The following is a 23408-nucleotide window of genomic DNA, read 5'->3' on the forward strand; positions in this document are numbered from 1 at the left end:
AGATGCCCAGGGAGCCCTCCCGATGGGGCGGTAGGGAGGCCACCCGTTCAGGGCCCGGTCTCGGGTCCCAACTGGTGTCTGGAGCCCTTGGCAGGTGACGCCAGCCAGGCGCTTCTGGGCTCCCCACGCCCTGGCCCCAGCCAGCCTGTAGGGTCCCGCAGTGACGACGTGAGGAGCCTCCTGGGCCCTGGGACGACTCAGCGCCAGCCCCCGGCGCCAGCCCCACGCCCGGTTCCACGGCCCTCCCCCGAGGCGGGCCAAAGCGGGAAGCCGAGGGCGCCTGGCCCGCAGCCGGGTTCCGCCGCCCGCCGCGCCTCTAGGGCTCCGCGCGCGGAGGGGCGGGCCATTCAAATTAGGAAGGGCCTTGCGGGGCCGGCGACGACGCGACGACGGACGCATCGTTTGTCTTTTAAAAGGAAGAGACTTTACAAGGCCTCAGGAGAGCCTAGCGGCTAGTGCCGCCCGTGCCACGGTGGGAGAAGCGGGGGGAGCGGGACGTGGGCGGAGCGGGAGCCGAGTCACCGTGAGTGTAAGGTGGACGTCGTCGGGAGGGCGTGCGCGGGGGGGTGCGCGGCGGTATCGCTTCTCGGCCTTTTGGCTAAGATCAAGTGTAGTATCTGTTCTTATCAGTTTAATATCTGATACGTCCTCTATCCGAGGACAATATATTAAATGGATTTTTGGAGCAGGGAGATGGAATAGGAGCTTGCTCCGTCCACTCCGCGCATCGACCTGGTATTGCAGTACCTCCAGGAACGGTGCACCCCCTCGGGGAAACACTGGGTTGTCAAAGACAGAGCCTAAGTTCTCCGGAGCCGCGCTTACAGAGGCTCTCTGCTGTTCTCGGGGAGGGTTGGGAGCGGGGCTTAGCGCAAGAAAAGAGCTCAGGGCGAGGCTTGAATCGAACTTGACTTCTTGTTTTCTTTTTTTCTCCAGCTCTGCTAACCTCAGCCGCACTTTCACGGTTTGTGGGAGCAACTGACCGTTGTACTACTGTTTTTCTCTTTCTGGTTTAAGTTGTTCATTTCCCTAAAGCTGTTTTTAAGTTTGAGTTTTACCTTTTTTTTTTTTTTTTTTCCCCTTAAGTTTTCATTTACTTATGAAAAGCAGAGAGAGAAGAGAGGGAGAGAGAAGCAGGCTCCATGCAGGGAGCCTGACGTGGGACCCGATCTTGGATCCCCAGGATCACGTCCGGGGCTGAAGACGGCGCTAAACCGCTGAGCCACCCAGGCCTGCCCCCTTAAAACCCTTAAGACACCTGGGCGGTTCAGGGGTCGAGTGTCTGCCCTCATGAATCTAGGGCCTGATCCCAGAGTCCTGGGATCGAGGTCCGCAAAGGGCTCTCTGCAGGGAGCTTGCTTCTCCCTCTTCTTCCTCTGCTTAGGTCTCTACCTCTCTCCGTGTTTCTCATGAATAAAGAGAATATTTAAAATCAATAAGGGATCCCTGGGTGGCGCAGCGGTTTGGCGCCTGCCTTTGGCCCAGGGCGCGCGATCCTGGAGATCCGGGATCGAATCCCACGTCGGGCTCCCGGTGCATGGAGCCTGCTTCTCCCTCTGCCTGTGTTGTGTCTCTGCCTCTCTCTCTCTCTCACTGTGTGCCTATCATAAAAAAAAAAAATATATATATATATATATATATATATAAAATCTTTTTAAAAAGGATCTCTTATAAAATTTGCCAGCAAGGAAAATACCTCGGCGTGAGGCAGATTTTGTCTCCTGTCTCATGAAGTTCTGTGGGTAGTCTGAATATAATTTAACAAAACAAGTAAATCAAATACATACGAATAGGATAAAACGTTTTTAGATGAACTGTTTTTTGTGTGCCTACAATGGAATGTTTCAGCTCTATTGTTTATTTAAGTAATCTCCACACCCAATGTGGGGCTGGAACCCGCGACCCAGAGATCAAGACTTGCATGCTCTACCAACTAAGCCAGCCAAGCACTCCTAGGTGAATTATCATTATTATTATTTTTATTTTTTTACTTTTTATTTTTTTACAATTCTATGTATTTATTTGAGATAGAGTGTGTGTGAGAGAGCATGAGCAGGGGGCAGAGGGAGAGGGAGAATCGGACTCTGCTGGGCAGGGAGCCTGACTCAGGCCTTGATCCCAGGGCCCTGGGATCATGACCTGAGCTGAAAGCGGACGCTCAACCTAACTGACTCCGCCTGAAACCTTAAAGTTTTGCTAAGCTAAGCTAAGAGATGAGTTACTTTCGTTAGATATCCGGATCACATCCAAATAAGATAATAAATGAAACATTGAAACATCGATTACTGAACAAAAAAAGTGGCTTATCCGCTCTTTGCTTTTTTTCTTAAATAGAGGAATTGAATATATTTGGATCTATTAATAAACGTGTTTAGTGCCACAGTAAGAAATGTACATGAGAAAGCATGTGTTTCTAGAAATTACAAAAGGATAAATCTGCCAAGCCACAAAATGCTAAGATGGTTCACGGTGGCTTGCTTCTTAGTTTTCACTGGAAATTAAAGATTGCTAAGAGTTAAGCATCCTTGGGATCCCTGGGTGGCGCAGCGGTTTAGCGCCTGCCTTTGGCCCACGGCGTGATCCTGGAGACCCGGGATCCAATCCCACGTCGGGCTCCGGGTGCATGGAGCCTGCTTTTCCCTCTGCCTATGTCTCTGCCTCTCTCTCTCTCTTTCTCTCTCTCTCTCTCTCTCTCTCTGTGTGTGTGTGACTATCATAAATAAATAAACATTAAAAAAAAAAAAGATTTATTTATTGATTTGTTGGAAGGGAAGGGAGGGGAGGGGCAGACGGCGAGAGAAATCTAAGCAGACTCCTGGCTGAAGACTCACCCCGCTGTGGGGCTTCATCTCACGATCCTGAGGTCACGACCTGAGCAGAAACCAACAGTCGGACGCAGCTGACTGTGCCATCCAGGTGCCCCCCACTTTGGATCTTAAACAATGGGCCAGACTCCCAACATTCTGCTCTTGGGAGCGTGTTTTCCAGCTTCTTAAATCAGTGCGTGCCAACGCAACCCCCGCCCCCCCCCCCCGCCCCGCCCCGCCATGCCATATGCACCTGAGTCTGTTTCCGCGTCTAGTTAGCTCAAATCTCTTTCTGAAGCTCAGTTTTCCCATCTGTTAAGTGGAGATCATAAACCCTGACCCACGTCCTCACATGGTGGATGGGAATAAGGATCCACCGATAACCAAGATGTAAAACAACCAGCCAAGAGTAAGGGTCCCCTTAATTCTGTGAGAGGAGGAAGAGGAAGAAAGCTGAATGAAGATATTGGGCGGTGGTCCTTGGCAGCCTCGATTTCTTCAGGTGAAAAACATGATAGATAACATTTTCCCTTTGGGATTGTGGAAAGACCAAAACAGAAAACGAAGGGATTAGCTGGCACACAGTGGGTGCTAAATAATGGCAGGCAACTTGTGAAGCCCCGTTCTGGGTTCTGAGTCTCACTAGTATTACAGATCTAATCTAGCGGGACATGAAACTTGCTCTCCAGCACATAAGCCCTGCTATTTTAGTCCCAGGATCCTGAATATATTCGGGATGAGAGGCTGGGGGCAGGCGCTCTGTGGGCCCATGCACTGCCTTGACCACCACGCGTAACATCCTGGGCTTTCAGGCTTGGATCAACACCGACACGTGTCAAAGAAACGCAGTGTGACAGCTCCACGCTTCTTTGTTCATCTCTCTCCAGGAGCATTAAGGCTTTTTTATTATCCCAGCCACAGTTCTCGGAGGCTCTGAGTCACTAACAACTTAAAAAGAAAAAACGAAACCTTGCCTCCTGTGTTCTGGGCACCCTCCTTTTCTCTGTCTGACCACCAGAAGATTGTGGAAACTGCTTTGCAGACTCTCCTCAGAGGTTCAGAAGGTAAAGGTGAGAGAAGAGCGGTGAGAAGATTGGGTTGCGTATATTGGTTGTGAGAGCTGAGATCCTAAAAACTATGTTTGCTGCTGCTCCCGTCTCTCTCCCTCAGTCATCAAGTCCTGTAGCAGAACGCTCGTCAACCCGTAAGGTACACGTGCGTTCCAGGAGAGTCTTGTTAAATACTCTGTGGCTCTGCATTTCCAACATGCTCATGGGACCCCGGTGCTGCTGGGGTAGGGACCACACTTTGAGCAGCAAGGTGGCAAACTGTCCCACCTCGAGTGATTTTTCTAAAGATTCTATTATTTTTTTAAAGATTATTTATCTATTTATTCACAAGAGACACAGAGACAGAGGCAGAGACATAGGCAGAGGGAGAAACAGGCTCCTCGCAGGGAGCCCGATGCAGAACTCGATCCCAGGATCCTAGGATCAAGACCTGAGACGAAGGGAGATGCCTAACCAACTGAGCCACCCAGGTGCCCCGATAAACCATTTTTTAAAGTATTTTAGGGCAGCCCCAGTGGCTCAGGGGTTTGGTGCCTGCCTTCGGCCCAGAGCGTGATACTGCAGACCCGGGATCGAGTCCCACGTCGGGCTCCCTGCATGGAGCCTGCTTCTCCCTGCTTCTCCCTGTGTCTCTGCCTCTGTGTGTGTGTGTGTGTGTGTGTGTGTGTTCTCATGAATAAATAAATAAAATTTTTTAAGAAAAATAAAAAATAAAGTATTTTATTTAAGGGCACCTGGGTAGCTCAGTGGTTGGACATCTGCCTTTGGCTCCGGGGGTGATCCCGGATCCTGGGACAGAGTCCCGCATCCGGCTCCTGGCGAGGAGCCAGCTTCTCCCTCTGCCGTCTCTGACACTCTTTATGTGTCTCTCATGAATAAATAAATAAAATCTTTTTCTTTAAGTATTTTATTTGTTTATTTTTCATTAGGCTCCACATCAGGCGTGGGACTTGAACTCATGACCTCGATATTAAGAGTCACGTGCTCGGAGGACCCAGCCAACCAGGTGCCCCCTACAATAGGAAATCACTACTTCACGATGATAAATATTCCTTTTCCTTTTTTTTCATGTACATTTTTTTAAAAAAATTATTTATGATAGTCACACAGAGAGAGAGAGAGAGAGAGAGAGAGAGGGGCAGAGACACAAGCAGAGGGAGAAGCAGGCTCCACGCACCGGGAGCCCGATGTGGGATTCGATCCCGGGTCTCCAGGATCGCGCCCTGGGCCAAAGGCAGGCGCCAAACCGCTGCGCCACCCAGGGATCCCAAATATTCCTTTTCCTTGACAGAACATGCATATCTGCAATCCAAAGCACCTCATTCTAAGATGAAATGCTACAAAGCTAAATTGGCGAGCACAAGATGGCCTTAGGAGCGTGGAAGGGAGCGGAACTATACTAGAACCCAGGCAGAGTCATGATTACGACAGGCCCAGAGGTTGGCTAGTCACTTTCTATAGGTACGGGTCACATTATATAATATTTACTGATTCATTTACTCAATGAAATATAGTCAGCGTATGCCACGTTCTGTTCGATGGAAGCGCTGGAGGTATAAATGTGCACCAAACAGAACAAGCTCCCCGTTCTAGAGCTTACATGCTATGAGGCTAAACGGCAATAAATAAATGTATAAAATGTCAAGTGACGCCGTGCTGTGGAATACAGGAAAGCCAGGTAAGGGAGAAGCAGGGGCCCTGGGTGGATGAGGGAAGATGAAGCACAGGACTCTCTGCCAGCTGTTGATAGTCTCCCTTTCCAGACGAGGAGGCTACAGAGAAAGGACCTGCCTGACAGGTTTTGGCCTGCGTCTGGTTCTCACCGATATACCGTATGCGGAACATGTGTCGTGGGCCACCTGGGTGGCTCAGCGGTTGAGCGTCAGTCAGTCTGTGGCCCAGGTGGTGATCCCGGGTCTTGGGATCGAGTCGTGCATGGGGCTCCTGGGAGGGAGCCCGTTCCTCCCCCTGCCTATGTCTCTGCCTCTCTCTCCCCCTCGGTCTCTCATACATACATACATACATACATACATACATACATACATACATGAAAGAATGAATGAATGAATGAATGAATTGAATCTTAAAAAAAAGAAAGAAGCCTGTATCCTTACTGCTAATAATCATGTCTGATAAGTTGTCATCTCATCATGTCCCGGTTTAGAGATGTCAGATGGAAGGGTTGACGGAGGAGGCCAGGTGACTCGCTAGGTCCCACAGGTCCGCAGGGCTTAGCGCCCACGCACGCCAGCTCCACGCTCCGGGGCGCACCCGCCCCACTCCCCACCCCCGCCCGCGTCCCGTCGGCGGAGGCAGCGGGCAGAGGACCCCAGAGGACCCGTGTGTCAGCATCGGCAATGCTCAGTCTCCTCGTGGGCCTGACTCAGAAGAACCATTCCTCGTTTGTCGGCGCCCCCGGCTTCCTCGGCCTAGCCTGCCCCTTGCACTCGCCAAGCTGTGTGGTCTCGGGCCAGTTGCCTAACCTCTGCCTCCACCGCTCCTTCCCTCCTTCCGCAGGTAAACTCTGCAAGTTGGACGCGAAGAGAGCGCTGAAGAGCGCTGAGCGCAAGTCTGGCCCAGCCGAGGAGAAGCGTCTGGCTACGGTATAGCGCACGCGGCTCACTCGTTTCGCTGTCACAGGCACGACGCCTCCACTGGTACCTCGTGGCACCTAGGACCCACATCCTGGACCACTCAAACCCCCAGGTCAGGTCACGAGCTACCTCGGCCTTCCCTCAGTCCCACGAAGGAGGGAACGTAGGAAGGTGGCCACTTCTGCCCTGGGGAAACGGAGGCCCAGGGGGTTAGGTAGATGCCCAGGGAGCCCTCCCGATGGGGCGGTAGGGAGGCCACCCGTTCAGGGCCCGGTCTCGGGTCCCAACTGGTGTCTGGAGCCCTTGGCAGGTGACGCCAGCCAGGCGCTTCTGGGCTCCCCACGCCCTGGCCCCAGCCAGCCTGTAGGGTCCCGCAGTGACGACGTGAGGAGCCTCCTGGGCCCTGGGACGACTCAGCGCCAGCCCCCGGCGCCAGCCCCACGCCCGGTTCCACGGCCCTCCCCCGAGGCGGGCCAAAGCGGGAAGCCGAGGGCGCCTGGCCCGCAGCCGGGTTCCGCCGCCCGCCGCGCCTCTAGGGCTCCGCGCGCGGAGGGGCGGGCCATTCAAATTAGGAAGGGCCTTGCGGGGCCGGCGACGACGCGACGACGGACGCATCGTTTGTCTTTTAAAAGGAAGAGACTTTACAAGGCCTCAGGAGAGCCTAGCGGCTAGTGCCGCCCGTGCCACGGTGGGAGAAGCGGGGGGAGCGGGACGTGGGCGGAGCGGGAGCCGAGTCACCGTGAGTGTAAGGTGGACGTCGTCGGGAGGGCGTGCGCGGGGGGGTGCGCGGCGGTATCGCTTCTCGGCCTTTTGGCTAAGATCAAGTGTAGTATCTGTTCTTATCAGTTTAATATCTGATACGTCCTCTATCCGAGGACAATATATTAAATGGATTTTTGGAGCAGGGAGATGGAATAGGAGCTTGCTCCGTCCACTCCGCGCATCGACCTGGTATTGCAGTACCTCCAGGAACGGTGCACCCCCTCGGGGAAACACTGGGTTGTCAAAGACAGAGCCTAAGTTCTCCGGAGCCGCGCTTACAGAGGCTCTCTGCTGTTCTCGGGGAGGGTTGGGAGCGGGGCTTAGCGCAAGAAAAGAGCTCAGGGCGAGGCTTGAATCGAACTTGACTTCTTGTTTTCTTTTTTTCTCCAGCTCTGCTAACCTCAGCCGCACTTTCACGGTTTGTGGGAGCAACTGACCGTTGTACTACTGTTTTTCTCTTTCTGGTTTAAGTTGTTCATTTCCCTAAAGCTGTTTTTAAGTTTGAGTTTTACCTTTTTTTTTTTTTTTTTTTTTTTTCCCCTTAAGTTTTCATTTACTTATGAAAAGCAGAGAGAGAAGAGAGGGAGAGAGAAGCAGGCTCCATGCAGGGAGCCTGACGTGGGACCCGATCTTGGATCCCCAGGATCACGTCCGGGGCTGAAGACGGCGCTAAACCGCTGAGCCACCCAGGCCTGCCCCCTTAAAACCCTTAAGACACCTGGGCGGTTCAGGGGTCGAGTGTCTGCCCTCATGAATCTAGGGCCTGATCCCAGAGTCCTGGGATCGAGGTCCGCAAAGGGCTCTCTGCAGGGAGCTTGCTTCTCCCTCTTCTTCCTCTGCTTAGGTCTCTACCTCTCTCCGTGTTTCTCATGAATAAAGAGAATATTTAAAATCAATAAGGGATCCCTGGGTGGCGCAGCGGTTTGGCGCCTGCCTTTGGCCCAGGGCGCGCGATCCTGGAGATCCGGGATCGAATCCCACGTCGGGCTCCCGGTGCATGGAGCCTGCTTCTCCCTCTGCCTGTGTTGTGTCTCTGCCTCTCTCTCTCTCTCACTGTGTGCCTATCATAAAAAAAAAAAATATATATATATATATATATATATATAAAATCTTTTTAAAAAGGATCTCTTATAAAATTTGCCAGCAAGGAAAATACCTCGGCGTGAGGCAGATTTTGTCTCCTGTCTCATGAAGTTCTGTGGGTAGTCTGAATATAATTTAACAAAACAAGTAAATCAAATACATACGAATAGGATAAAACGTTTTTAGATGAACTGTTTTTTGTGTGCCTACAATGGAATGTTTCAGCTCTATTGTTTATTTAAGTAATCTCCACACCCAATGTGGGGCTGGAACCCGCGACCCAGAGATCAAGACTTGCATGCTCTACCAACTAAGCCAGCCAAGCACTCCTAGGTGAATTATCATTATTATTATTTTTATTTTTTTACTTTTTATTTTTTTACAATTCTATGTATTTATTTGAGATAGAGTGTGTGTGAGAGAGCATGAGCAGGGGGCAGAGGGAGAGGGAGAATCGGACTCTGCTGGGCAGGGAGCCTGACTCAGGCCTTGATCCCAGGGCCCTGGGATCATGACCTGAGCTGAAAGCGGACGCTCAACCTAACTGACTCCGCCTGAAACCTTAAAGTTTTGCTAAGCTAAGCTAAGAGATGAGTTACTTTCGTTAGATATCCGGATCACATCCAAATAAGATAATAAATGAAACATTGAAACATCGATTACTGAACAAAAAAAGTGGCTTATCCGCTCTTTGCTTTTTTTCTTAAATAGAGGAATTGAATATATTTGGATCTATTAATAAACGTGTTTAGTGCCACAGTAAGAAATGTACATGAGAAAGCATGTGTTTCTAGAAATTACAAAAGGATAAATCTGCCAAGCCACAAAATGCTAAGATGGTTCACGGTGGCTTGCTTCTTAGTTTTCACTGGAAATTAAAGATTGCTAAGAGTTAAGCATCCTTGGGATCCCTGGGTGGCGCAGCGGTTTAGCGCCTGCCTTTGGCCCACGGCGTGATCCTGGAGACCCGGGATCCAATCCCACGTCGGGCTCCGGGTGCATGGAGCCTGCTTTTCCCTCTGCCTATGTCTCTGCCTCTCTCTCTCTCTTTCTCTCTCTCTCTCTCTCTCTCTCTGTGTGTGTGTGACTATCATAAATAAATAAACATTAAAAAAAAAAAAGATTTATTTATTGATTTGTTGGAAGGGAAGGGAGGGGAGGGGCAGACGGCGAGAGAAATCTAAGCAGACTCCTGGCTGAAGACTCACCCCGCTGTGGGGCTTCATCTCACGATCCTGAGGTCACGACCTGAGCAGAAACCAACAGTCGGACGCAGCTGACTGTGCCATCCAGGTGCCCCCCACTTTGGATCTTAAACAATGGGCCAGACTCCCAACATTCTGCTCTTGGGAGCGTGTTTTCCAGCTTCTTAAATCAGTGCGTGCCAACGCAACCCCCGCCCCCCCCCCCCGCCCCGCCCCGCCATGCCATATGCACCTGAGTCTGTTTCCGCGTCTAGTTAGCTCAAATCTCTTTCTGAAGCTCAGTTTTCCCATCTGTTAAGTGGAGATCATAAACCCTGACCCACGTCCTCACATGGTGGATGGGAATAAGGATCCACCGATAACCAAGATGTAAAACAACCAGCCAAGAGTAAGGGTCCCCTTAATTCTGTGAGAGGAGGAAGAGGAAGAAAGCTGAATGAAGATATTGGGCGGTGGTCCTTGGCAGCCTCGATTTCTTCAGGTGAAAAACATGATAGATAACATTTTCCCTTTGGGATTGTGGAAAGACCAAAACAGAAAACGAAGGGATTAGCTGGCACACAGTGGGTGCTAAATAATGGCAGGCAACTTGTGAAGCCCCGTTCTGGGTTCTGAGTCTCACTAGTATTACAGATCTAATCTAGCGGGACATGAAACTTGCTCTCCAGCACATAAGCCCTGCTATTTTAGTCCCAGGATCCTGAATATATTCGGGATGAGAGGCTGGGGGCAGGCGCTCTGTGGGCCCATGCACTGCCTTGACCACCACGCGTAACATCCTGGGCTTTCAGGCTTGGATCAACACCGACACGTGTCAAAGAAACGCAGTGTGACAGCTCCACGCTTCTTTGTTCATCTCTCTCCAGGAGCATTAAGGCTTTTTTATTATCCCAGCCACAGTTCTCGGAGGCTCTGAGTCACTAACAACTTAAAAAGAAAAAACGAAACCTTGCCTCCTGTGTTCTGGGCACCCTCCTTTTCTCTGTCTGACCACCAGAAGATTGTGGAAACTGCTTTGCAGACTCTCCTCAGAGGTTCAGAAGGTAAAGGTGAGAGAAGAGCGGTGAGAAGATTGGGTTGCGTATATTGGTTGTGAGAGCTGAGATCCTAAAAACTATGTTTGCTGCTGCTCCCGTCTCTCTCCCTCAGTCATCAAGTCCTGTAGCAGAACGCTCGTCAACCCGTAAGGTACACGTGCGTTCCAGGAGAGTCTTGTTAAATACTCTGTGGCTCTGCATTTCCAACATGCTCATGGGACCCCGGTGCTGCTGGGGTAGGGACCACACTTTGAGCAGCAAGGTGGCAAACTGTCCCACCTCGAGTGATTTTTCTAAAGATTCTATTATTTTTTTAAAGATTATTTATCTATTTATTCACAAGAGACACAGAGACAGAGGCAGAGACATAGGCAGAGGGAGAAACAGGCTCCTCGCAGGGAGCCCGATGCAGAACTCGATCCCAGGATCCTAGGATCAAGACCTGAGACGAAGGGAGATGCCTAACCAACTGAGCCACCCAGGTGCCCCGATAAACCATTTTTTAAAGTATTTTAGGGCAGCCCCAGTGGCTCAGGGGTTTGGTGCCTGCCTTCGGCCCAGAGCGTGATACTGCAGACCCGGGATCGAGTCCCACGTCGGGCTCCCTGCATGGAGCCTGCTTCTCCCTGCTTCTCCCTGTGTCTCTGCCTCTGTGTGTGTGTGTGTGTGTGTGTGTGTGTTCTCATGAATAAATAAATAAAATTTTTTAAGAAAAATAAAAAATAAAGTATTTTATTTAAGGGCACCTGGGTAGCTCAGTGGTTGGACATCTGCCTTTGGCTCCGGGGGTGATCCCGGATCCTGGGACAGAGTCCCGCATCCGGCTCCTGGCGAGGAGCCAGCTTCTCCCTCTGCCGTCTCTGACACTCTTTATGTGTCTCTCATGAATAAATAAATAAAATCTTTTTCTTTAAGTATTTTATTTGTTTATTTTTCATTAGGCTCCACATCAGGCGTGGGACTTGAACTCATGACCTCGATATTAAGAGTCACGTGCTCGGAGGACCCAGCCAACCAGGTGCCCCCTACAATAGGAAATCACTACTTCACGATGATAAATATTCCTTTTCCTTTTTTTTCATGTACATTTTTTAAAAAAAATTATTTATGATAGTCACACAGAGAGAGAGAGAGAGAGAGAGAGAGAGGGGCAGAGACACAAGCAGAGGGAGAAGCAGGCTCCACGCACCGGGAGCCCGATGTGGGATTCGATCCCGGGTCTCCAGGATCGCGCCCTGGGCCAAAGGCAGGCGCCAAACCGCTGCGCCACCCAGGGATCCCAAATATTCCTTTTCCTTGACAGAACATGCATATCTGCAATCCAAAGCACCTCATTCTAAGATGAAATGCTACAAAGCTAAATTGGCGAGCACAAGATGGCCTTAGGAGCGTGGAAGGGAGCGGAACTATACTAGAACCCAGGCAGAGTCATGATTACGACAGGCCCAGAGGTTGGCTAGTCACTTTCTATAGGTACGGGTCACATTATATAATATTTACTGATTCATTTACTCAATGAAATATAGTCAGCGTATGCCACGTTCTGTTCGATGGAAGCGCTGGAGGTATAAATGTGCACCAAACAGAACAAGCTCCCCGTTCTAGAGCTTACATGCTATGAGGCTAAACGGCAATAAATAAATGTATAAAATGTCAAGTGACGCCGTGCTGTGGAATACAGGAAAGCCAGGTAAGGGAGAAGCAGGGGCCCTGGGTGGATGAGGGAAGATGAAGCACAGGACTCTCTGCCAGCTGTTGATAGTCTCCCTTTCCAGACGAGGAGGCTACAGAGAAAGGACCTGCCTGACAGGTTTTGGCCTGCGTCTGGTTCTCACCGATATACCGTATGCGGAACATGTGTCGTGGGCCACCTGGGTGGCTCAGCGGTTGAGCGTCAGTCAGTCTGTGGCCCAGGTGGTGATCCCGGGTCTTGGGATCGAGTCGTGCATGGGGCTCCTGGGAGGGAGCCCGTTCCTCCCCCTGCCTATGTCTCTGCCTCTCTTTCCCCCTCGGTCTCTCATACATACATACATACATACATACATGCATGAAAGAATGAATGAATGAATGAATGAATGAATTGAATCTTAAAAAAAAGAAAGAAGCCTGTATCCTTACTGCTAATAATCATGTCTGATAAGTTGTCATCTCATCATGTCCCGGTTTAGAGATGTCAGATGGAAGGGTTGACGGAGGAGGCCAGGTGACTCGCTAGGTCCCACAGGTCCGCAGGGCTTAGCGCCCACGCACGCCAGCTCCACGCTCCGGGGCGCACCCGCCCCACCCCCCACCCCCGCCCGCGTCCCGTCGGCGGAGGCAGCGGGCAGAGGACCCCAGAGGACCCGTGTGTCAGCATCGGCAATGCTCAGTCTCCTCGTGGGCCTGACTCAGAAGAACCATTCCTCGTTTGTCGGCGCCCCCGGCTTCCTCGGCCTAGCCTGCCCCTTGCACTCGCCAAGCTGTGTGGTCTCGGGCCAGTTGCCTAACCTCTGCCTCCACCGCTCCTTCCCTCCTTCCGCAGGTAAACTCTGCAAGTTGGACGCGAAGAGAGCGCTGAAGAGCGCTGAGCGCAAGTCTGGCCCAGCCGAGGAGAAGCGTCTGGCTACGGTATAGCGCACGCGGCTCACTCGTTTCGCTGTCACAGGCACGACGCCTCCACTGGTACCTCGTGGCACCTAGGACCCACATCCTGGACCACTCAAACCCCCAGGTCAGGTCACGAGCTACCTCGGCCTTCCCTCAGTCCCACGAAGGAGGGAACGTAGGAAGGTGGCCACTTCTGCCCTGGGGAAACGGAGGCCCAGGGGGTTAGGTAGATGCCCAGGGAGCCCTCCCGATGGGGCGGTAGGGAGGCCACCCGTTCAGGGCCCGGTCTCGGGTCCCAACTGGTGTCTGGAGCCCTTGGCAGGTGACGCCAGCCAGGCGCTTCTGGGCTCCCCACGCCCTGGCCCCAGCCAGCCTGTAGGGTCCCGCAGTGACGACGTGAGGAGCCTCCTGGGCCCTGGGACGACTCAGCGCCAGCCCCCGGCGCCAGCCCCACGCCCGGTTCCACGGCCCTCCCCCGAGGCGGGCCAAAGCGGGAAGCCGAGGGCGCCTGGCCCGCAGCCGGGTTCCGCCGCCCGCCGCGCCTCTAGGGCTCCGCGCGCGGAGGGGCGGGCCATTCAAATTAGGAAGGGCCTTGCGGGGCCGGCGACGACGCGACGACGGACGCATCGTTTGTCTTTTAAAAGGAAGAGACTTTGCAAGGCCTCAGGAGAGCCTAGCGGCTAGTGCCGCCCGTGCCACGGTGGGAGAAGCGGGGGGAGCGGGACGTGGGCGGAGCGGGAGCCGAGTCACCGTGAGTGTAAGGTGGACGTCGTCGGGAGGGCGTGCGCGGGGGGGGTGCGCGGCGGTATCGCTTCTCGGCCTTTTGGCTAAGATCAAGTGTAGTATCTGTTCTTATCAGTTTAATATCTGATACGTCCTCTATCCGAGGACAATATATTAAATGGATTTTTGGAGCAGGGAGATGGAATAGGAGCTTGCTCCGTCCACTCCGCGCATCGTCCTGGTATTGCAGTACCTCCAGGAACGGTGCACCCCCTCGGGGAAACACTCGGTTACAAAGGATAGGTTTTGTTCTCTTTTTTTGTCTTGGCGTGAGTTGAGGTGCCACTTGTTCGGTTTCGCGGAGGAAAGCGGCAGTTGGGTGTTCGGTGTTCTCTCTCTTTTTTTTTTTTTCCTCGCGTGTGTCTTCTAAGTTATTACCCATGCTCTTTGGCTGTGCGGGTCTCTGTTCTCTCTCTCTCTCTCTTTTTTTTTTTTTTTTTTTACTTCTTAAGGTGTTTTTTTGTTTACTAAAGAAGCGTGACAGGGCTAGAGTCAATCTCCGTGCCGGGGTCGCACTGGGGGACTAGATCCGGTGACGCCAGAATCATGTCAGAAGCCTTAGGCAGACGCTGAACCGCTCATCCACTCAGGCGTTCCCCAGTCTTTTAAGATCTTGAGGTTCTGGGATCCCTAGGTGGCGCAGCGGTTTGGCGCCTGCCTTCGGCCTAGGGCGCGATCCTGGAGACCTGGGATCGAATCCCACATCGGGCTCCCAGTGCATGGAGCCTGCTTCTCCCTCTGCCTGTGTCTCTGCCTCTCTCTCTCTCTCTCTGACTATCATAAATAAACAAAAATTAAAAAAAAAAAAAAGATCTTGAGGTTCTTTGGCAGGAAGCCAGTTGTGGGGCTTGACTCGAATTGACCTCCTGCTTTTTCCTGCTAGGCTACACCCAGGAGGAGTTTCACTCTTCTAGGAACCTGACGGCTTGAGGGACCAACAGGCAGCTCCTCTCTCCCTTACTACCTCTCTCTATCTGGTTTATGTAGTTGACTTCTCTAAAACCTTTTTCAGGCTTAAAAGCAAGTATGTGATGGAGGAGTGCAGACACGTGACACATCTGCTCCTTAATCCTGCTTTTTACCTTCTGACTGAGGGGGTAAATGTTTAAATTTCATACTTAACCGTGGAAAAGGAGGATGACAGGCTGTCTCTCTAGAGGGCCAGAGAGTAAATAGTTTAGGCTTCATGACCCCGAAAGGTCCCTGTGAGCTCTTTCTTCTGCAACCCTTGAGAAATGTAAAATTCGTTCTTGACTTGCAGTATAGGAGAACAGAGGGGCCGACCTTGCTGGCTGGCTGTAGTCCGCTGACCCCTGGACTAAAAACACCTAATTTAGGCTGCCTGGGTGGCTCAGTGGTTGAGCGTCAGCCTTCGGCTCGTGGCCTGATCCCAGGGTCCATGGGGCTCCTCGCGGGGAGACCTCTGCCTTTCTCTATGTGTGTTTCTCACCGATAAATAAAATATTTTAAAAACTAAAAAGTAAAATAAAAACATCTGCTTTGTGTATTGTCCCACAGAAGGGGGCCCCCTTCAGGCTTCTGGACAGTCTGCTGCCTGAACTCAAGAAAGGCCTCCTTGATGCTATGTGCCAAGACCGAAATGAAAGAGACAGACAGGCTTCCTACCCCGAGAAGTCTTTTCTGTCTTTTAAAGTTTGATTTAGGGCAGCCCCGGTGGCACAGCGGTTTAGCGCCGCCTGCAGCCAGGCGTGTGATCCTGGAGACCCGGGATCGAGTCCCACGTCGGTCTCCCTGAATGGAGCCTGCTTCTCCCTCTGCCTGTGTCTCTGCCTCTGTGTGTGTGTGTCATGAATAAACAAGTAAAACAAAATCTTTAAAAAATAATAAGGTTTTATTTACTTATTCATGAGAGACGGGGGTGGGGTGGGGGGAGAGGCAGGCCTCAAGCAGGGAGCCGGATATGGGACTCCATCCCGGGACTCCAGGATCACACCCTGAGTGGAAGGCAGACACTCAACCACTGAGCCTCCCAGGCGTCCATACCCTGAGAAATCTTAATGGTTTCTGGCAGAGAAAATGGAGCAGCAAATCGTCATGGGTCCAGGACCGGCTCCTGGACTGAAAAAATTTTAAAAAATTTAATTTATTTATTCATGAGAGAGAGAGAGAGAGAGAGAGAGAGAGAGACAGGCGGAGGGAGAAGCAAGGCTCCATACAGGGAGCCCAATGTTGGACTGGATCCCGGGATTCCAGTATCACACCCTGAGCCAAAGGCAGACGATCAACCACTGAGCCACCCAGGCGTCCCTGAACTGGAATATCTACAAACCCTACAAGGATTTCTTCTCATTTTTTTCTCCTCTGCAGGCAGAGTGTACCCGGGACTGAGGGATGCAAGGCATCTGTTTCTGTGCATCCTGTCCACCGGTCTAGGAGATACGCTAGGAATTGACACAGAACAGTTGAATACACGACAGAAAATAGGCGAAGCATAGACACTGTGTGCGGGAAGGGAGGAGGGGGACTCGGGACGGGAGAAAAACACAGGTATGTGCTGACATCTGGCCCCGAGCAACATTACCCGTCTGTCCCCTCGAGTCTCTGCACCAAAGGGCCTGGGGCCACCCGCTCATGCCGCGGACCCTAGGATCCATACGGTCCCTCTGTGCCATCACTCCAAGAGGCAGGATGAGCTGGGGGAACAGGCGCACCAGAGGCCATCAAGAGCCTCAGTCACTCCCGTCACACACACACACACACACACACACACACACACACACACGGATCAGAGAAGAAGGTAAATCCTACAGTGAAACAGTGTAGCACGATGTTTAGGGGCTCCTGCTGTCGGGGCCGGCCAGGAACATCCCCTCCAGAGCCCAGAAAAATTGCTTCCTCTTTATACCTCCGACCACGGAGCTAGAGGGAAGCCCAGGGCCCCGCAGGCCTCTTGCGTTCTGGAAGCAACACATTCCACACCCAGACACCGTGCTTGGGCTGACGCCCTGGGTGACGGGGAAGACCCTCAGCTCGGAGGCTGGCCTAGAGCCTTAAAGAGCTCTCAAGCCGAGTCAGGGGCAGCGGGGGCAGCCCCGCGTTTGGGCCCCAGTATCCAGCGGACCCCAGGGTGTTGGTGACAGGGGGTGGGTCCCTGAAGGAAAGAGATGCCCTGTGGAGTATATGGCAAGTGGGGGCTGCAGAGGATCACAATGGGGCCCCTCCCTGGGGGTCCTAGCAAGGGCTGCTAGAGACTTCTCCACCTTCTGAAAAGCAGCTCCCGGCACACTGCTGGGCCTTTGAGGGGAACGAATGTTTACAGAGGGACAGTCAGGGACCGGGGCTCCGGACTGCCCAACAGACCTGCAGGTCAGGATGTCAGCTGGGTCAGCAGCAGCGGGCCCCCCTAGGAGAAGCGTGTGGTGTCGGGATGGAACCCGAGCAGGAATAAGAGACACCGGACAGCCAGCCAACCCGTCGGCCCCGCAGGCCTTTGTTGGCCACCCCAGACCTGGCAATATGGGCATGGGAACCGTGGAGCCACAGGGGTGTCCGGGGAGGTCCCACACCGGCAGGTGCTCCTTGGCTGGGGCTCTCAGTTCTGAGCTCGTGGGGGTACTGGGGCCGGGATGCAGGGATGCGGAGCTCCTCTGGCCTGCCGCCCTTGTTCCCAGAAACCTCCCTGGGACTGGTCCAGCCTCTGTCAGATCCCATGGGGCCCTGAGGTTCTCCAGGCTCACATCTGCCTCCCCTCTCCTTTCAAAGCACCCCACCCCACCCCACCACCAATGAACCTCTTGCACTCCTCGCTCTGTTCCTGTAACTTCTTCCCAGAGGACCCAATGCCACCTAGGACTCAGACTCCAGTAGTCTAACTTTTACAAAACATTGGTGCATTTGAATATGTAACACTCATGTCTGTCTAATTTAAAAAAAAGAGAGAGAGAGAGAGAGAGGTCAGCCCCGGTGGCTCAGAGGTTTAGCGCCGCCTTCAGCCCAGGGTGTGATCCTGGAGACCTGGGATCCAGTCCCACGTCGGGCTTCCTGCATGGAACCTGCTTCTCCCTCTGCCTGTGTCTCTGCCTCTCTCTGTGTGTGTCTCTCATGAATAGATGAATAAAGTCTTTAAAAAAATAACAGAAGAAAGAAAAAAAAGATAAAGAAAAAGAACGAAACTGGGAATAAATATTTGCCGGTCGATCACCGGCGGGACTCATCTACAAATTTTTTTTTTAAGATTTTATTTATTTATTCATGAGACAGAGAGAGGCAGAGACAGGGGAGGAGGGAGAAGCAGACTCCACGCAGGTTGCCCACGGGAGACTCGATCCTGGGACTCCAGGATCACGCCCTGGGCGGAAGGCAGGCGCTCAACGGCTGAGCCACCCTGGTGTCCCCCCCTTTTTTTTTTTTTTTTTTTAGGATTTTATTTTCCTCAGTTCCTCAGGCTGCAGAAACAGATGCTGCCGGGGAACCCTCAGGGTGCAGTTCCTCGAGTCCCCATCCCGGATCCACGGCTCGGGCAGGGGTATCGGGCACCACCGGGGTGCGACACCTTGGTGGGGGCGCATGGTTCTTGGGCAAGGGTGGCGCCAGCCCTAGCTACCCGGGCACCGCTGTCGGTGTCTGGGGATTTCTGGGTCCTTGGGGCATGGCCGGGAGGGGTTTCTGACGCCAGTGCCCCTGGAGTCCCTGAACTCACAAGAGGCCAATGCAGGTGCTAGAAGGTGAAGTAAGGAAGTCCTCTTCAGCGGGAAGCACTCCTTTGCAAGCAGTGGAAGCGTCTGAGGGTCAGACTACCTGGGAACCCGTAATGGGATTACTGAAGCCCCCCTCCCTCCCCCAGTAAGCAGAGAGGTCTTGGGCGGGAGGGGCCGGAAGGGCCATCGCTCGAGAACGCTGTGCCAGGGGCTGGGTAAGCCGGGTTGACACATGACCTGATTTAATCCTCTCTCTCATCGGTTCACTCGTCCCCTCAACCGATATTTAGATGCTGGGCAGCGGTCTAAGTGCCCGGATCAGAGAAGTGGAAAAAGCAGTCCAGGTGGGGGATCTTTCCAGCGGCTCAGAGCTGGGGCGGCGGGGCGGGGGACGAAGCTCACCCGGGACAAACCCCGTCGGTGCAGGGCGGGCCCTAGGAGAGACTCACGACCAGCTTGGGGGCCGAGGGGGGCGCCTCGCGCGCGGGCAGGGAGGGGCGGAGCGGAAACGGGCCCCACGTTAGCTTTTATTAGGACCTGGCCGGCCGCGAGGAGATGACCGTCACCTAACTCGCTGTTTGGGCCCGAGGGTTCGCTGCTCCGGGGCTGACTCCCGCCGCGCATTTCCACAGAGGGCCTCCCGTCCGGACCAGGACTTCCTTAGGGACCCTCCAGACCGCGCGCCACCCGAGCACGAGGGCGGGAGAGATCATGCCACCCCGACGGCCGAGAGGGCGAACCCGGGCCGGGAGAGAGTCACAGGGCCGGGAGCTAAGACAGGGGCGGGCCGGGCGGTGACCGCAGACGTCCCCATCGTGTTACCTCCTGCCGACCCAGGCGCGTCCGACCAGCTGCCCTCCCCGTCTCCCGGGTCCGCGTCCGGTTCTCGGGGCTCTCTGCGCTAGGCTCCGTCACTTGGAACGGCCCGCGCTCCAGGCGCGGGCGGCGTCTTGGGACAGGGCGACGGCGGCAGGGCACCGGTCTCGGTTACACCGCTGTGAAGTGAGGATGGGAACAGCTTCAAGTCGGCCTGGGGTCCTGGGGAGCCACACGGATAGCAGAGCCCGCAGGGCAGTGCGTCCGGCGCGCGGCGGCGGGGCGATCCGGGTTCTTTCCCCGCAGGGTTGACGCCCCGGAGAGTCAGTCGGGTTGAGGGGCGAGCGTGCTGGTCCAACGAGCCTTACGGCCGAGCGTGCAGGCTTTGCGGAGAATCCACCGTGGAATGGAACAGACGCGGGCCCGGGGCGGGGGTGTCTAGTGGCGGGAGGCTGGAGAGGAGGGGAGGAGGGCGGAGGCCGGCTCCCAGCCACACTCACACGTTCCTACCCCGGGGGCAGCTCGCTCCCCGCCCGAGGTCCGGGCCCTGCGCCTCCCGGATGCCCGGCGTCGACCCCGCGGCTCTCTCGGGAGCACGCGCACCGCTCTCGTCCCTCAGCTCCCTGCCACACGCCCCCTCCCTGCTTCGGCCGGCCGGGGTCACAGTTCCCAGGTGGGAGTAGTTCCCGGGACCCGGCGCGCTGGCGCAGGAGGCCCAGGGGCGTGGCGGGACCGCCGGGGGTCGGGGACGGGCCGGGGGCACGCAAATCGCTGGTCGTCCTCTAGGGAAGGACGCGAGGGAGCGGAAAGGGATGTGAAAATCGACCAGGAATGCGGGGGATGGCTGCAACCGTAACCGCGTGTGGAGCGGACCACCGCAGCCGAGTGGGCGAGAACGTGGCCTGAAGGTGACCTGGCTCACCGTGGGCGCAGTGAGGACGGTGGCGGGGCGGTGCCGGCGAGGGCCGGGGGCTCGGCGTCTCTTCCCGGTATCTTGGCTCGGGTCCAGCGTAGTGGTAGTGGTGGTGTTGGTGGTGGGGGGTGTTTCTTCTCGGCTTGGTTACTGTACTTTTTCTAAAGAGGGATCTATCTTACCTGCTTTTGCTTTTTTGCTTTTGCGTTTTACTCACTTGGTGCTGAGAGAGGCAGAGATGCAGGCTGAGGCAAGCAAGTTCCCAGGTAGATGCCCGGTGCCGGGGGAGGGGGGGCTCGTGTCCCGGGGGTCCCAGGAACTCTGGGCCTGAGCTTGATCCTGACCCCAAGGCAGGCGCTCAACCGCTGAGCCACCCAGGCTTCTCTCTTACCAGTGTAACGGCTGCTACGTGACCTACGCTATAAAGGCTGACTGGCTCTGGTGGGCTCTTTTTGGTTTTGCTTTTTCGTTGTGTTAGCGCTGTTTTTCTTAGGAGCTTCCCTTCTCTTCCTTCCGGCAGCTTTTCTCTTCACCGCTTACCAGGTTGCTGCTTTGTGGCCCCGAGGGCAGAGACGGAGAGAGCCGGCCAGTGGGAAGGAACTGGGCTCCAGCGGGGCCCGGCCTGAGTAGTGGAGGCTCCACCTGCTTCCAAGTGGGCGGGCGCTTGGCTGACCTGTGTGCCACCGGAATCCGTCTCCGCGCTTTCCTGCGGCTCCGGGAAGTCCTGGTCTCCGCCTCTCCCCTTCGTGCCTCCACCTCTTTTTGTGTCTTGAACCCTGTCACTCACTCCTCTGCCAACCCCCCCCCCCCACCGCCACCTCTTCTCCAAGCCTTCCCCGCACTCCTTCTGCCTGCTTGAACTTTGCCCTCCTCCAAACCGACGGTTTGGTGAGGAGCAGTGTTTGATAGGAATGAGGAATAACGGGATCCCTGGGTGGCGCAGCGGTTTGGCACCTGCCTTTGGCCCAGGGCCCGATCCTGGAGACCCGGGATCGAGTCCCACGTCGGGCTCCCAGGTGCATGGAGCCTGCTTCTCCCTCTGCCTGTGTCTCTGCCTCTCTCTCTCTCTCTGTGACTATCATAAATAGATAAAAAAAAATTTTTTTTAAATTTAGAAAAAAAAAGGAATGAGGAATAACGCCTGCGCACGAGTGACTGGGGCTCCGGCTTAGAGGATTTAAACCCGGCTCCTTCAAGTAGCTCTCAACTCGCTCTGCCTGCCTGACCGACCGCCCCCTTACCCTTCTGGAACAAAAGTCGGGCAGATGGGGTCAGAAGTACACAGGTCTTCCTCGGTAGGGATGGAAAAGTCCTTCTTCCAGATCGGTCTATGGCAGCGTTTGAGCACCCTGGTGGCACACCGGAATCTCCTGGTCCCAGCACGGCCGAGGAGCAATCGAATTGGAGTCTCCGGGGTGGGGCCGAGGCTGCTGTACTTCCCAACCTGCCAGACGTTCCTGTTGCACGGTGTGCCTCCAGAAGCACTCCTTGGAGCACCTGGGAAGATGCCGCCGGTCACCTTGTCCTGAACCCTGAATGCCCTGTGACAGACACGGAAAGCAGTGGATGCGCTCCTGCAAATCCGGGCATGAGTCGCTTTAGATTTATTTTTTTTTTAATTTATTTATGATAGTCACAGAGAGAGAGAGAGGCGCAGAGACACAGGCAGAGGGAGAAGCAGGCTCCATGCACTGGGACCCGATGTGGGACTCGATCCTGGGTCTCCAGGATCGCGCCCTGGGCCAAAGGCAGGCGCTTAACCGCTGCGCCACCCAGGGATCCCTCATGAGTCGCTTTAGATTTTTTTTTTAAATTTATTTATGATAGACATAGAGAGAGGGGGGTGGGGCAGAGACACAGGCAGAGGAGAGGGAGAAGCAGGCTCCATGCCGGGAGCCCGACGCGGGACTCGATCCCGGGACTCCAGGATCGCGCCCTGGGCCAAAGGCAGGTGTGAAACCGCTGAGCCACCCAGGGATCCCCCATGATTCGCTTTAGGACAACAGTCTCGGACTGGCGTGGTGTTTAGCACACCGTAGGCACTCGGCGTACCGAAGAGGAAATAACGGATTCCCTGGTCCTGGCACAGACAGGAGGCCACCCAGTCTAGACTGTGGGGAGGCCCTTGGACCCTATACGGGAATCTGCGGAGACCCAGTGCCAGACGGAGCTGCTGTGCTGCGCTGCTGCTCTGCGGAACCGGATGGGCACCGCCCTTCCCAAACCCACCCTCCAAATTTGTTTTAGATGTGGAGACTGATGACACCACCCGTGAGGGGATGAGAAGGTTGACAGCTCACATAATGAGGCTTTCCAGGGAGACCGAGGTGGCTCCCAGGCAGATTCAAAAAGGGCTTGAGAGCAAGGGGTCAGTCAGTGTGTTTATGGTGGTGAGTGGAGGGCCTGGGATAAGGCTTTTTATCAGCTCCATCGACCAGAGGGAGGTCAGGAGGAGAGGAGGGAATGGCAAGGCTTCAAAGCTGTGGGCAGTCAAACGTCCAGACCAGGTCAGACTCTCCCACAAGCTGCTTTCTCCTCTAGGGAATGGGGATGGGAAGCCGCCTTCCATGGGCACGGTACAGATGACTCGGGACCTTAAGTGATCCTGCCTTCGTGCCTTCCACGGTGAGCAATCAACAGACGTCCATTGGATCAGAGTCTGATGTAATGAGAAGGGGGCGGGGTGGGGGGGCAGGGGAAGGGTTCAGGTTCCCGTGAGAAGCTGAACCTGCTGGCCAAGTTTGGGGTACGAATGAGCCTGTGAGGGAAGGGACACCGGGGTGAGGGAGCGATTATGGTAGGCAAGAGCCCACCCGAAGCAAGCATCCCCCCCGGGGCAGTTCTGAGGCCCAGATCACAACTTCCAGGTGGCTGGGGGGGGGGGGTCAGCCTGAGGCAAACTGGCCCCCTCCCCAAGGCCCCCCACTCTTGCCTCAGACTGCAACGTCCCGGGTTCCTCCCTCCTGTCGACATGTCCTGAAATTCTGACTTGCACTGAAATTCTGACCTGAAGCTCCCCTAAGACGTCGGGCAGGCCTTCGTGACTCAGCTGGCTTTGTGTTCCATCCCACCTTCTCATTTATTGAGTAAGCCT

The 23408-nt window shown here is 54.4% G+C and overlaps 1 long non-coding RNA gene and 3 other non-coding genes across 4 annotated transcripts; all 4 read left to right on the top strand.

The window, feature by feature from the left end:
• The first annotated feature begins 578 nt into the window (after positions 1-578).
• On the top strand, positions 579-769 carry LOC144287342 (U2 spliceosomal RNA). The gene has a single exon (XR_013355182.1). It is a non-coding gene; the product is annotated as a U2 spliceosomal RNA (small nuclear RNA).
• A 6496-nt stretch (positions 770-7265) lies between these two features.
• Positions 7266-7456, top strand: LOC144287343 (U2 spliceosomal RNA). The gene has a single exon (XR_013355183.1). It is a non-coding gene; the product is annotated as a U2 spliceosomal RNA (small nuclear RNA).
• A 6495-nt stretch (positions 7457-13951) lies between these two features.
• LOC144287349 (U2 spliceosomal RNA) lies at positions 13952-14142 on the top strand. Its single transcript, XR_013355191.1, has one exon. It is a non-coding gene; the product is annotated as a U2 spliceosomal RNA (small nuclear RNA).
• A 1611-nt stretch (positions 14143-15753) lies between these two features.
• LOC144286666 (uncharacterized) lies at positions 15754-21416 on the top strand. The gene is made up of 2 exons (XR_013354621.1): positions 15754-16435; positions 20835-21416. It is a non-coding gene; the product is annotated as an uncharacterized LOC144286666 (long non-coding RNA).
• Positions 21417-23408: the final 1992 nt, after the last annotated feature.

The sequence above is a fragment of the Canis aureus genome, chromosome 16 (assembly GCF_053574225.1).
Source record: "Canis aureus isolate CA01 chromosome 16, VMU_Caureus_v.1.0, whole genome shotgun sequence".
NCBI lineage: Eukaryota > Metazoa > Chordata > Mammalia > Carnivora > Canidae > Canis > Canis aureus.